General features: G+C 45.4%; 1 protein-coding gene and 1 pseudogene across 1 annotated transcript in view; one reads left to right on the forward strand and one right to left on the reverse strand.

Annotated features, from left to right (window-relative positions):
* Positions 1-2,871: 2,871 nt before the first annotated feature.
* Positions 2,872-12,261, reverse strand: part of TATDN3 (TatD DNase domain containing 3) — a 66,040-nt gene continuing 56,650 nt past the window's right edge. Inside the window, exons 14-16 of the mRNA XM_063613181.1 lie at positions 11,881-12,113; positions 10,925-11,069; positions 2,872-3,607 (exon numbers count right to left, since the gene is read on the reverse strand). The gene's annotated coding sequence lies outside the window, so the exon portion shown is untranslated. The remainder of the gene's footprint in view (positions 3,608-10,924; positions 11,070-11,880; positions 12,114-12,261) is intronic.
* LOC129458808 (small ribosomal subunit protein eS28-like) lies at positions 4,860-5,468 on the forward strand (annotated as a pseudogene).

Raw genomic sequence — 12,261 nt, forward strand, 5'->3', positions numbered from 1 at the left:
ACTACAGGTGCGCACCACCATGCCCAGCTATTTTTTTTTTTTTTTTTTTGTATTTTAGTAGAGACGGGGTTTCACATGTTGTCTAGGCTGGTCCGGAACTCCTGAGCTCAGGCAATCTGCCACCTCGGCCTCCCAAAGTGTTGGGATTACAGGCGTGAGCCACCACGCCTGGCCCACTTTACCCCTATGTCTGATTAAATCCTTAGAACATCTCCAGGAGGCATAAATATCATGGTTATATCCATTTTACAAATGAGGCAACCAAGGCTCAGAAAAGTTGGTTGGCTTCTCCATGGTCAACACAATTAGTAAAAGGAGAAGAAGGGAGTCATACCCGGCTTTGTCAGATGCACAGCCTGATGTCTGCACTCACGGCTTCCAATAGCAATTTATTTGTATCAGGCATGTCTTGAACCAGCACCAAAATTGCAGGAGCAATCACCCAAACAGACCCTGTCTGACTTGGCCCCTCTGTCTGGAGGCCTGCTCTTCAGCTCAGTGGCACCCCCATCAAGAGCCCTTCCTTGAAGCCCCCATGGGCAGAGACTCTCCCTCTCCTGGCACCCCTTGTAATTTTTTCTGTCTCCCATCTGACCGGCTCACTCTCTGACATGTTTCACAATTGTGTGTGTAAGTGTGACCGGGCAAACAGACCTGAGTGCAAATCCTCATTTTGTTACCTACTTATCATATGGTCATTGGTGAGATACGCAACCTCCTCAAGCCTCAGATGCCTTATCCTTAAAATAGCAGTGACGTGACATCTCCCTCGTGAAGCTGTAATGAAGAGTTTGCCCATGTAAAGGGCTTAGTACAGTGCCTGGCGCATAATCAGGGGTCAATAATGTTTGCTATTATTATTACTGTTGATGTTGACGACAGTGCCCATGGCTGGCATGATGCCTGGCACACAGCAGGTTATGTAGCACATACAAAAAGTTCATCTCTTTATCCCACTAGACCGCAAGCTCCCAGAGGGGAGGGCCCGTGTTTATCTCTGGCCCTGCTAGATGTCATAATGAATCTCAATACATATTTGCCAAAGTAATGTATTTCTAAACAATTCCATCAATTCATAATAATGCCCTGCTAAAAATACAACAGAGCAAAACCAGTAATAGTTAATCTGCCAACCAACAACTTCTTTTGCTTTCTTTTTCTTCTTTTTTTTTTTTTTTCAGACAGAGTCTCTCTCTGTCACCCAGGCTGGAGTGCAATAGCACGATCTCGGCTCACTGCAACCTCCGCCTCCCGGGTTCAAGCGATTCTCCTGCCTTAGCTTCCCAAGTAGCTGGGATTACAGGCACCCGTCACCACACCCAGCTAATTTTTTGTATTTTTAGTAGAGATGGGGTTTTACCATGTTGGTCAGGCTTGCCTCGAACTCCTGACCTCAGGTGATCCACCTGCCTCGACCTCCCAGAGTGCTGGGATTACAGGCATGAGCCACTGCACCCAGCCACCACCAACTTCTTCTGGAGCACCTCTTTAGGTTAGCTCTACGGAGCACTGGGCACAGCCAGTGGTCTGGGGCACAGTGTGGGTGCTCCAGGACAAAGGCAAAAATCAAATGTATGTGTGTCTGGGTGTGATTCCAGAAGTTTATCTGGTGTCCCTCATCTGGAACGATGATGGGAATTCAGTTCCTTTTGAGAAAACCCCCTTTTCTCTTTGGTGCAGGCTTTTGGTTTAGGTGTGTGGGGTTGACAAATACAATGTTAAACGCGGTAGAGTCCATGCCCTCCGAAGTTGGTGGCTTAGAGAGGGGAGTGCAAAGTCTGGATCCAGACATACCTGGGTTTTCTTCCTAGCTTCAGCATTCACTGGCTGTGTGATCCGGGCAAGTAATTAGACCTATCTGGCCTTCAGTTACTCTATGATGGGGTCGGTAACCCTCCTGAAATGTTTTGGGGATCAAGCAAACAACAGTACAAAACTTTGCAAAGTGAAAGAACTGTGTTAGTGATAGAAATATATTAGTGATAGACATATATTCAGATCATCTGTTTGTAAGATTAAGGGTATAATGAGATAATGACTTTTAAGTAATTTTCTTTTTTTTTTTTTTTTTTTTTTTTTGAGACAGAGTCTCGCTCTGTCACCCAGGCTGGAGTGCAGTGGCGCGATCTCAGCTCACTGCAAGCTCCGCCTCCCGGGTTCACGCCATTCTCCTGCCTCAGCCTCCCAAGTAGCTGGGACTACAGGCGCCCGCCAACACGCCCGGCTAATTTTTTGTATTTTTAGTAGAGACGGGGTTTCACCGTGTTAGCCAGGATGGTCTCGATCTCCTGACCTCGTGATCCGCCCGCCTCGGCCTCCCAAAGTGCTGGGATTACAGGCTTGAGCCACCGTGCCCGGCCGACTTTTAAGTAATTAAATGAGATTAGGTACGTAAGGCACTCAAAGGGCCCCGGCACACAGTGCTCATACAGCATTAACCATTGTTAATACTCCCTTGCACCTGCTGCTCTTCTAACTGGCAGCGGTCCCTGCAGCCCCATTTCCACAGGGCTCACTCCTTCACCTCCTTTGGGTCTTTGCTGGAATGTCACCTTCGAAGCCAGAACTTCGTGACACCCTATTTTTCGCTTCAATCTACTCCTGCTCCCAGCACCTTCAGCACTCCTGATACTCTCTCTCTCGCTTTATTTTTCTCCATAGCATTTATTGCCATTTAATGTAGTAAATATCTTTCCCATCTTTTGGTTTACTTGTATTCTGTTCCCCACCCCACCCCTAGTCCCAGTAGAATGTAAGCTCCATGAGGGTAGGGATTTTTGTTTAAAAGTTTTCTTCACTGCAGCATCCTGGTGCCTAGACTGAGGGCACCAAAAATTTTCTGTTAAAAAAAAAAAAATTTTCTGTCAAAAAAAAAAACAAAAAAACTCAGGACATCTGGACATTCCTCAGACTCGGTGGGAGATGTCCTGTATGACCATAAATATTGTGTAATTATAATTGTTGGTCAGCTTAGAATGCGGCTATTTTCAGACCTTTAGCATTAACCTTGTAGGTGCCCTGTGAGTGCCTAGTTACTCACTTTAACATGCAGTCGCTCTGGCCATGTTTTATTAAACCAGATGCCTGGTAAGCAGTGGCTCTTCTAACAAGTGGGCAGCTTGGAACTGGGAACGAGAGAGCCACCGAAACAGAATGAGGGAGACAAAGAAGTGGGCATCACCCTCAGCTCCACAAGGGCTTCCCAAGGGCACTGTACCGTACGCAGGCCCAGGACGAACTTTATTTCTCGCCCCAGCATCGCTGTCCGTCTCAGTGAGACCCTGGCTTTAGGGCAGACAGGACCACGTTTCATAAAGTCATGCTATCCCAGCAGAGGAATAACGCCAGAAAGTGTTCCAGTACAACCAGAGAAAGAGAGTCCATGAGAAATCTGCCCTTGTGAAGTTGGAATCCCCTCAACCTCACCCCGCTGACTTGAATGAAGCAACTGAGACGGGCTGTGATGGAGCAGATCCGGTTGCTCGACCTTCTCCCTTGCACCAACACATGTAGTTAATAGTTACTGGACATGCACATTCAGTGGGTTCAGTGGGTTCCAGGTACCAAACTTGTGTTGAATGGTATGTGCCAGACACTGTCTTGAGATCTGGAGAATAAAAAAATAAAAAAATAAAAACGAGACATCCAGAGCACAGTAGCCTTGCGGTCTTCCTGGACTAGAGAAAATTCAGCCCTTCTGCTCCTTGGGAAGCTATGTTTGGGGAAAAAAAAAAAAGTGAGAGACTCCAAAGAATTTGTTATTAAATTGAAGTTGAAACTAGGTGTATATAGTACAAGAGTTCTTACCATGCATTTAATCTTAAAAAGTGCTGATATCTAGAACCATAAACCCTGCACTTTTGTATTGCCTCTTACATTATTATTTTGGTCATGTATGAAATATATCAGGCATCTCTCGGTACAGGTGAAACGCTACATGTTCTAAACTAAGGAATAAGTGCATTATAATGTCTTCCTTGGCCAAACTGTATAAATTGCCACCCCCCTCCCACCCCGGCCAACATCCCTTCCCTGCTTTTTTTTCTTTCTTTCCTAGTGCTTACTTTCACCTAAAATGTCCTATATTTTTACTTATTTTTTTTCTGGTTATTTTCTTTCTTTCTTTCTTTTTTTCTTTTTTGACAGTCTTGCTCTGTCACCCAGGCTGGAGTGCAGTGGCACGATCTTGGCTCACTGCAACCTCTGCTCACTGCAACCTCTGCTCACTGCAACCTCCACCTCCCAGGTTCAAGCGATTCTTCTGCCTCAGCTTCCTGAGTAACTGTAACTATAGGCCCGCGCCATCATGCCTGGCTAATTTTTGTATTTTTTTTTTTTTTTAGTAGAGACGGGGTTTCACTGTATTGGCCAGGCTGGTCTCGAACTGCTGACCTCGTGATCCACCCACCTTGGCCTCCCAAAGTGCTGGGATTACAGGCCTGAGCCATCGCGCCCGGCCTCTTTCTTTTCTTTCTTTCTTTCTTTTCTTTCTTTCTTTCTCTCTTTCTTTCTTTCCTTCTTTCTCTCTCTCGGCTGACCACCAAGCCTGAGTACTTTTTGTATTTTTTTGTAGAGATGGGATTTTGCCACATTGCTCAGACTGGTCTCAAGTGATCAGCTCACTTCGGCCTCCCCAAGTTCTAGGATTACAGGCATGAGCCATTGTGCCGGGCCTTTTTCCAGTTATTTTCTCCCTGCCCACTAGAATGTGAGTTCCATAAGGGCAGGGCTGAAAGTTTTGTTGCTTTTTGGTACCGCTACTATTTTTCAAGAATTTGTAACCAATGTACTTTGTGCGAGTACCTAGCACATAGTAGGTGTTCAATAAATATTTACTGAGTACAGCTAATGAGCGCTGAATTACCGTGAATATTTTAAATAATTACTTGCTTTGTAAAGAAATCTGTTTCTTCTGTCTGCCCAACTGCTGCTGCATCGCCATCACAGACACCAGCCATGTGCAGCCTATCTAGCTGGCCAGGGTCACCAAGGTCCTGGGCAGAACCAGCTCTCAGGGACAGTGCACACAGGAATTTATGGACGACACAAGCCATGCCATCATCCACAGTGTAAAAGGCCCCATGTGCAAGGGCTATGTGCTCACCCTGTTAGAGTCAGAGCGAGAGGCCTGGAGGTTGCACTGAGCTTGGCTGCTCACTGGGTCTTGGATGTTGGGTTCGACCACTTGGTCCGTGAGAATGCTGTGCCATGATCTGCTCCTTTATTTTATTTGCCAGCCACACAAGAATTGAGATACGCATTTAAATAAAGTGTTTGTGTGCCAAATTAGAAAGAAAAGTAAGGAAAGAGACAAAGAAAGAAGAAAGAAAGAGAGAGAAAGAAAGGAAGGAAGGAAAAAGGGAAGGAAAAAAGGAGGGAGGAGAAAAGGAAGGAAATCTTTTTTTAATTATTATTTTTTATTTTTATTTTTTTTTTATTTTTTGAGACGGAGTTTCGCTCTTGTCACCCAGGCTGGAGTGCAGTGACGTGATCTCAGCTCACTGCAACCTCTGTCTCCTGGGTTCAAGCGATTCTCCCTCTTCAGCCTCTCAAGTAGCTGGGATTACAGGCGCCCGCCACCACATGAAATCTGTTTCTTAAAAAAAAAAATCTTGGCCAGGCGCAGTGGCTTACGCCTGTAATCCCAGCACTTTGGGAGGCTGAGGCAGGCGGATCACGAGGTCAGGAGATCGAGACCATCCTGGCTAACACAGTGAAGCCCCATTTCTACTAAAAATACAAAAAATTAGCCGGGCATGGTGGTGGGCGCCTGTAGTCCCAGCTACTCGAGAGGCTGAGGCAGGAGAATAGCGTGAACCCAGGAGGTGGAGCTTGCAGTGAGCCAAGATCGCACCACTGCACTCCAGCCTTGGCGATAGAGCGAGACTCCATCTCAGAAAAAAAAAAAAAAAAGTCTTGCAAACTTCCAGAAGGAAGGAGGGAGGGAAATCTATTTCTTTCTCTTTTTCTTTTTCTTTTTTTTTTTTTTTTTTTGGCACAGAGGTTTGCTCTTGGAGTCCAGGCTGGAGTGCAATGATGCAATCTCAGCTCACTGCAACCTCTGCCTCCTGGGTTCAAGTGATTCTCCTGCCTCAGCCTCCCAAGTAGCTGGGATTACAGGTGCCCACACCCGGCTAATTTTTGTATTTTTAGTAGAGACAGGGTTTCTCCATGTTGGTCAGGCTGGTCTCGAACTCCCGACCTCAGGTGATCCACCTACCTCAGCCTCCCAAAGTGCTGGGGTTACAGGCGTGAGCCACCGTGCCTGGCCACCATTCTTTTTTTTTTTTTTTTTTTAAACCTATATATATATATTTTTTTTTATTATTAATTTTTTTTGCATACAAAAACAATAAAGATTTTCTAAAAATACATACAAAAAAAAGATGCGTATCAAACATATTAGGAAGGTTGCACATGGGAAGTCGGGGAATAGAAATGGGGGTGGGAGTTAAAATAAATGAGAGAGGGACTTTATATGGATCAGTGATAATAACTCAATCCTCTATTTGACAAAGAAGAGGGAGAAGGAAGAGGAAGAAAAAGAAAGTGGGATAAAGGATCAGAAAGGGAGGAAAATAGAAAAAATTAGAGTATGACTCCAGGGTAGACCTGTTTTGTTGTCATTGAGTTGGTTGGTTGGTTTGTCTGTTGTATACTTCATGTTTCGCCAAGTTGGCCAGACTGGTCTCGAACTCCTAGCCCGAAGTGATCAACCCGCCTCACCCCCCAGAGTGCCAGGACCACAGGCGTGAGCCACCACGTCCAGCCCCCACATTGCTTCTGGCCTCCGTGGTAGACCTCCCTGACGGAGCGGCCAGGCAGAGGAGCTCCTCACTTCTACCCAGACACGGGGCGGCCGGGCAGAGGGGCTCCTCACTTCCCAGACGGGGCGGCCAGGCAGAGACGCTCCTCACTTCTTCCCAGACGATAGGTGGCCGGGCAGAGGCGCTCCTCACTTCCCAGACGATGGGTGGTCGGGCAGAGGTGCTCCCCACTTCCCAGACGATGGGTGGCCGGGCAGAGGCGCTCCTCACTTCCCAGACGGTGGGTGGCCGGGCAGAGGCGCTCCTCACCTCCCAGACGATGGGTGGCCGGGCAGAGGCGCTCCTCACTTCCCAGATGGGGCGTGGGCCTGGCCACCATTCTAATTTCTTAATCTTGTCTTCTTTCTCTGGCTTCAGAGGTAGATATTTATTAACCAGTTTAAACATGAGTCATAATTTATATCGAATGTTTGGATGTATAACATAAAATGAACCTTAGTCTCTGTCAGAAAAGATACTACTAGGAGCATCGTTTGGCTAGGAGTCAAGATGAGATTGAGCTACTTTATGGGTGTGGAATGCCAAATCAGAGAGATTTGAATAAGTAACACTTCAGCAATATGAGATCTGGACAGCATCCAGGAGCCAAGGTCCAAGATGCTAATAGGAGTGATGTAGCTGTTCCTGAACAAAGGTTTCCCATAGTTTATGAGCTTCAGAGGTTAAGATGCAAACCAGAACCAGTGCTACCGGATGTGCAGTCTGTGATGTTTCATGGGGAGGTGGGTAGATTTGGGCAACCTTGCCTTCAGTTTACTCCTACTAGCATCAGACTCTGTCCACGTGAGCAGCAGAGGTTATATGGTTCTATTCTGTGAAAAGATCAAGTTGGAAATGGAGGAGTAGAGGAGAAGGCTGGAAATCAGAATCCTCCCACGTGTATTCTTCCCTCCATTGAGACATTTTATTTGTATGTATTTATTCCTTAAAAAAAAAAAAAGAGGATTTTTTCTCCTGTGTTTTTGTCTTGTTTCTTCTTGGTCCATGATGCCAGTTGAGGTCATCAGTACAGCGAAACCAAACTGGTGAGATAGGAACAAATTATTCTGTCACTTTTCCAGATCTTTTTTTTTTTTTTTGAGATGGAGTCTCACTCTTGTCGCCCAGTCTGGAGTGCAATGGTGAGATCTTGGCTCACTGCAACCTTCGCCTCCCGGGTTTAAGAGATTCTCCTGCCTCAGACTCCCGAGTAGCTGGGATTACAAGCACCCACCATCACGCCCGGCTAATTTTTGTATTTTTAGTAGATATGGGGTTTCGCCATGTTGGCCAGGCTGGTCTCGAACTCCTCAAGTGATCTGCCGGCCTCGGCCTCCCAAAGTGCTGGGATTACAGGCGTGAGCCACTGCACCCGGCCCATTTTTCTAGATCTTTGAATTGCACAACAAATCTGGAGCTGATCGCTCCACACTTGTTTAACCTGCCTATGAGGTTCACGACAATTTTCCCAGCTCTGTGATCATCAATGACTTTGAATTCACCAATATAGCCGTGCTTCATCATCACAGTTAGAAACCAGACCATGACTTTAGAGCATGACCTAATAAGAACCTGGCATGTGGGTCTCTTTTTGGCATTCATGCACACCATTATGGTGGCACAGAAATATGATGGACACTATTCGTACATTTTGTGTAAAGGTACTAGAGATTTAATTCTGCAACGGCAGAGTTTCCTGTCCTAAAATATCTCTGAGGATTTGCTAAGGCAGATCCTGCCTTTCATGTCTGGCTTAAAATTTACCTGTTGCGTGATTTAAACATAACCAAAGTCAAATCACAACTAAATTTTCCATGTTACATCTGGTCCTTATTCCTTTGGGCATGATTTAATTTATCATATTAGGTAGTTGACATGTTGGCTTTAAAGATCATGAGATTCAGGCTGGGCAAGGTGGCTAACACCTGTAATCCCAGCACTTTGGGAGGTCGAGGCTTGTGGATCACCTGAGGTCAGGAGTTCAAGACCAGCCTGACCAACATGGTGAAATGCTGTCTCTACTAAAAATACAAAGTTAGCCAGCCAGTGCTAGAATTTTAAAACTCTCACTTTCTTTTACAATTTTTAATTGCTTAATTTGAATTGATTGAAACATGTACTATCTCTGTTCACCTCCACTTCCCATATCCAGAATGGATCCAGGTTTTTAGAGCCTAAAGGCTTAATTTGGGGATGGGGCTGTTATTTAAGAAACTAACATCAAAATTAAAATTTAAAGTGAGGTCGGGCATGATGGCTCACGCCTGTAATCCCAGCACTTTGGGAGACTGGGGCAGGTGCATCGCTTAAGCTCAGGAGTTCAAGACCAGCCTGGGCAACATGGTGAAACTCCTTCTCTAACAAAAAAATACAGAATTTAGCTGGGCGTGGTGGCGCATGCCTATAGTCCCAGCTACCTGAGAGGCTGAGGTGGGAGGATTGTTTGAGCCCAGGTGGTCAAGACTGCAATGAGCTGAGATCACGCCACTCCAGCCTACCAGCCTAGGGAACAGAGTGAGGCCTTGTCTAAAAAAAAAAAAAAGGCCGGGCGCGGTGGCTCACGCTTGTAATCCCAGCACTTTGGGAGGCCGAGGCGGGCAGATCACAAGGTCAGGAGATCGAGACCACGGTGAAACCCTGTCTCTACTAAAAATACAAAAAAAAAAAATTAGCCGGGCGTGGTGGCAGGCGCCTGTAGTCCCAGCTACTCAGAGAGGCTGAGGCAGAATGGCGTGAACCCGGGAGGCGGAGCTTGCAGTGAGCCGAGATTGCGCCACTGCACTCCAGCCTGGGCGACAGAGCGAGAGTCTGTCTCAAAAAAAAAAATAAAAATAAAAATAAATAAAAAATAAAAAATAAATAAAAATTTAAAAAGAGAGAGAGAGATACAAGCCTTCAGAGACCCTCATATTAACTTCATGGTAAATCTGCGTCTGTTCACCCCTCCCACCTGTAGCAACTAATATCTTCATTTCCAGATTTACTCTGAAAAAACTGTGCAACTGCTTCACATGCTTCCTCTTGATTCACTACTTTGTAACTTACTTACTGAAACTCTGATGAAAGAATTGAGTCAAAAAATAAATAGACATCCTTCCCAGCCCTGGCCTGTTCAGAGCATCTACTACAGAAGAGTCTTAAGGGTTTTGTATGCTTAGAGTTGAGAGACCAAATAGCTCCTGAAAACTGTAATTAGAGGGAATGCCATATGGAGACAGGCCACAAGGAGAACTCAAACCCCTGTAAACCAAAAATGAAATATTCTAAGCCCCCAATTTACTAAACAGATTCAACCTCCCACTTCAGCCTCCCAAATAGCTGGGATTATAGGCGCATGCAACCACGCCTGGCAAATTTTTGTGTTTTTTGTAGAGATGGGGTTTCGCCATGTTGGCCAGGCTGGTCTTGAACTCGTGACCTAAAGTGATCTGTCCACCTCACCCTCCCAAAGTGCTGGGATTAGTGAGCCACTGCAACAGGCCTCTAACACTTATTTCTGAAGCTTTTTTTCTTCCCTGCTTCTCGGAAGCCCCTTCTTCCCTCTCTTGTTGCCTTAAGGTACTTTCACCCTGGCTGGGCCCTATTGTTCTTTTGTCAGTTTTTTGTTCCTTTCTTTAGCCTATCTATGCTCTTCCACCTGGGTTATACAAATGCAAAGTACATCCTAGTTCCATGCTGGGCCTTATTATTAACAAGAACTTTCCTGAATCTCTTAGGATGTAGTGAAAGCAGGTATACATAAACTATGTTGAACTAAACTGTATTTCCTAAAAGTAAATAAATGTGTTGGCTGGGAGCAGTGGCTCAGGCCTGTAATCCCAGCACTTTGGGAGACAGAGCAGGAGGATGGCTTGAGCTCAGGAGTTTGAGACAAGCCTGGGTAACATAGTGAGACCCTGTCTTTACAAAAAATACAAAAATTAGCCAGGCCTGGTGACACAAACCTATTCTTCCAGCTACTTGGGAAGCTGAGGTGGGAGGATGGCTTGAGCCCTGGAGGTGGAGGTTGCAATGAGCCAAGATCATGTCATTGCACTCTAGCCTGGGCAACAGAGCAAGACTTTGCCACCAAAAAAATAAAATAAATAAATGTGTTTTAAAAAAAATGCACTGCCCACCTTTGAAGGCAGCAATGGCACTGTGAATGATCTGTAATTTCTTGAGTCAGCTTGTTTCTTGAGTTTCTTCTCCATGTAGTGAGTTAGTCAGTTGGTTGGTTTTGCCCTGCCCCCTTCCTCCACATTGGAAACATTCCAGAGTGACCTGAAGATTAAAAAAAAAAAAAAAACTGGAGACCTCCTCTTCTTAGAAAAGAAATATATGAATAAAATAACTTTCCATGTAGCCTGGGCAACATGGCAAAACCCCGTCTTTGTGAGAAATTTAAAAATTAGCCAGCTGTGGTGGTCCGTGCCTATAGTCCCAGCTACTCAGGAGGCAGAGGTGAGAGGATCACCTGAGTTAAGGAGGTTGAGGCTGCAGTAAGCCTGCACTCTAGCCTGTCCAATGGAGTGAGATACTGTCTCGAAAAACAAAACAGGCCAGGGAGGCCAAGGTAGGCAGATCACCTGAGGTCAGGAGTTCGAGACCAGCCTGGCTAACTTGATGAAACCCCATTTCTACTAAACATACAAAATTAGCCGGATGTGATGGCGCGTGCCTGTAATCCCAGCTACTCAGGAAGCTGAGACAGGAGAATCACTTGAACCTGGGAGATGGAGGTTGCAATAAGCCGAGATCGTGCCACTGCATTCCAGCCTGGGCAACAAGAGTGAAACTCCATGTCGAAAACCAAAACAAAACAAAAATAAACAACAACAACAAATTCCCCATGTAAAATATAAAGTTTTAATAAAACCAATAAAGTAGCTACCATTTACTGAGTACTTACAATGAATCTTTAGAACTCTTCTTCATGGGGGCAAGGACCCATTTGTCCCCAGTATCCACAACAGCACCCAACAGAGTATGTGCTCAAAACGTATCAGTACATGTAATAAATTGATGCCAGGCACAATGCAAAAAGCTTTACATGCATTCCTAATTTAATCTCAACTCCCTCCTCATCACTTACCACACATACAAACACACAGCTTGGTGAAAGCAGTATCTTTAGCCCCATTTTACAGATGATGAAACCAATATTATGAGGGTTGAATGGCTGGGCCTGGTGATGCACATCTGTAATCCCAGCATTTTGGGAGGCCAAGAGGAATCGCTTGAGCCCAGGAGTTCAAGAGCAGCCTGGCCGACATAATGAAACTGTGATTGCACCATTGCACTCCAGCCTGTGTGACAGAGCGAGACCTTGTCTCCAAAAAAAAAAAAAAAAATAGGCTTTAGTAATTTATATTTATCCAAGGTCACCTGGCTGGTAAGCAAATGATCTCTCTGACTCCAGAATCTCTCTTAACCAGGCTTCTATGAATAGAACAAAGTTGGAATGGCACTGATC

The sequence above is a fragment of the Symphalangus syndactylus genome, chromosome 19 (assembly GCF_028878055.3).
Source record: "Symphalangus syndactylus isolate Jambi chromosome 19, NHGRI_mSymSyn1-v2.1_pri, whole genome shotgun sequence".
In the NCBI taxonomy this organism is placed as follows: Eukaryota; Metazoa; Chordata; class Mammalia; order Primates; family Hylobatidae; genus Symphalangus; species Symphalangus syndactylus.